Source organism: Cynara cardunculus (genome assembly GCF_001531365.2).
Source record: "Cynara cardunculus var. scolymus isolate 2C chromosome LG 12, CcrdV1, whole genome shotgun sequence".
NCBI classification, from domain to species: Eukaryota; Viridiplantae; Streptophyta; class Magnoliopsida; order Asterales; family Asteraceae; genus Cynara; species Cynara cardunculus.
This window is the reverse complement of record NC_037539.1, coordinates 31,049,624-31,052,306: the sequence shown is the minus strand read 5'-3', so window position 1 is coordinate 31,052,306 and position 2,683 is coordinate 31,049,624.

Here is a 2,683-nt window from a genome sequence, read left to right as displayed (position 1 = left end):
ACAAAAGATATGATCTTTACCCATAAACATTTTATAGAAAAATTTGTATCTCTGACGGATCATCCAAAAAATACCAATGGTGCGATAAAATTCGATGTTTTCGAGAGGGCAAATTACATGAAAAAGTAACGTACTTTAACTTAATTCATATTTTGGGTAACATACTTTCAAAACTTTTATTTTGGTACCTAAGATGCAAGATAGAGCAAGCAATGATTTTTTTCTTAATAAAATATAATTTTGAAGATATCATAAAATTTTAAAAAATATAAAAGTTCTCATTTTTTGTATAATTTATTTAATTCATTTTATTTATTATAATCTAATTTAGGTTTAATGACGAAATAATTTATTTTTGGTTTAATAATATAATTTTTGTAACGATAACAACTAAATATTCTGTTAGAACTCAATAATTATCCTAATTATATTTTAGATTTTATATTTAAAATAAGAATTTTATCTTGTATTTGATTATATTTATCTACAGTTAGTTACACGAATTCAAACATGAAGTTTAATAAGTTGTACTTACGCACAATTTATTTGTATTCTTGAATTTTAAGTAATATTCATCAATAAACAATACTTTATGTATAAAAGATCATTTTTAAGAGTTTTTGTCAAATGCTTTATAATATAGTATAAATATGTATACATGATGTGTATATATGTGTGTTAGTTGCTAACCACAATTGAATCTATGTATGTAATGTTGATGATACATGTATCAGATGACACACATGTATGCATCATATGTATACATGTGTATGTCTTATATATTTATATACCCATCGGCTAATGTTATATACATATGTATACACGATGTGTATATATGTGTGTTGCCTGCTAAGCTCGATTGGATCTATGTATATATTGTTGAAGATACATGCATCAAATGATGTATATATGTGTGTGTTGTTTAGGCTTTAATGGGTTAATTATATTGAGCTTTAATGAGTCTTAGTGAACAGTAATGGATCTATTGAATTTTATGCGGTTTTAATGGGTTATAGTAGACTTTAATGGATCAATTGGACATTAATGACTTTTATTGGGCTTTTTCTGTTCTAATAGGCTTTATTCGATTTTATTGACTTTAAACGGTTCATTGGTCTTTATTCGGTTTTAATGGGTTATATTGAACTTTACATGGTTTCATTGTACTTTATTCGGTTTTATTGAGCCTTGATCCATTTTATTGGGCCTTGTTTGGTTTTCTTGGGCCTTAATTGGCTTTATTCAGTTTTATTGGGCGTTAATTAATTTTAATGAGCTTTATTCAGTTTTATTGGGTCTTAATGCACTTTATTCGATTTTATTAGGCCTTAATCCATTTTGTTGGTTTTTTTCCAGTTTTTATGGACCTTAATGGGTCTTATTCAGTTTTATTTGGTCTTAATGCATTTTATCGGGCCTTAATGGGCTCGGTTTTGGCCTTAATGGGTCTTGTTGGGCTTTAATCCATTTTATTGAGCTTTATTCAATTTTATTGAATCTTAATGGGTCTTATTAGGCTTTATTCAGATTTTTTGGGTCTTAATCTATTTTATTGGGTCTTGATGAGCTTTATATGTTTTAGAGGCCTTAATGGCTTTTGGGCTTTATTTGGTTTTGTTGGGTTTTATTCAGTTTTATTGGATTTTAATGAGCCTTATTAGGCTTTATTCGGTCTGATTGGACCTTAATCCTTTTTATTATTTTATTAATTAATTTTTGTAATATAGTAATATATAATAAATATTTAATAATTAATAATTAAATAAATTTATAGTTATTAATTAAAAAAGTGATTTAATAAACTAATAAATATTAATTCAGAATTTTTAACTTTTGCGACAAAATTTCCCTTGAAAATTCATCGTTGTTTTTGTAAAATTAAAAAAAAATCCAATTTAAATCCTAGCTACGAATCAAATCGAGACAGGAAGAAAAAGACCGAGATCGAGCGAGAGCGAGAATGAGAGATGCAGATGACGATCTGGAGCGATAGAGAAGAAGAGAAGGATAGATCGACCACCACCACCACCGGCCAATTGCTCTACCCCTGCCACCACCTCTGACGCCGTTCACCACCCTCTCCGACGTCGATTGTTTCTTTCTGCTCTCTCGATCTAACTGTAAGGTCCCTCCTTGACTGATTTTTAGAAGTTTCTCTCTCTCTCTCTCTCTCTCTCTCTATATATATATATATATATACATACATATACACACACATATATCTATAAATCCTAATAAATAAGTAACTTTTGGGACACATGTCATGTTTCTATGCGGCGGTTATTGATTTTTCCCGCTTAAACATGTATGTAGACACAATTTTCACTTACGGTTCACATAGGTCTATTTAAGTGACATGTGTCCCTTCGGACGGTTAATTTCACGTATTCGTGGTATAACCGCTTTCGCAGAGTAATTGGCGATTCAGAGTTCCAATATTTGGAGTCCTCCTTTCCAGATTTAGAGACCCGTCCAACGATTTTGCCTCCAGATTGAGAAGTAGGAGACTCAGAGGTCTCTGCATGTACTATGCAGAGGCTCTGTGTCTGGAGTGAAGCTTTGCATCAAACACTTAACCTTTTTGGTGCTTAAGCCTTGATCTTTTGTAATAATGAATGAAATATTCATTTCCGAACATATTAAAGGGAATTTGATGCAAAGATCAAGGGGGAGTAACTTCAGT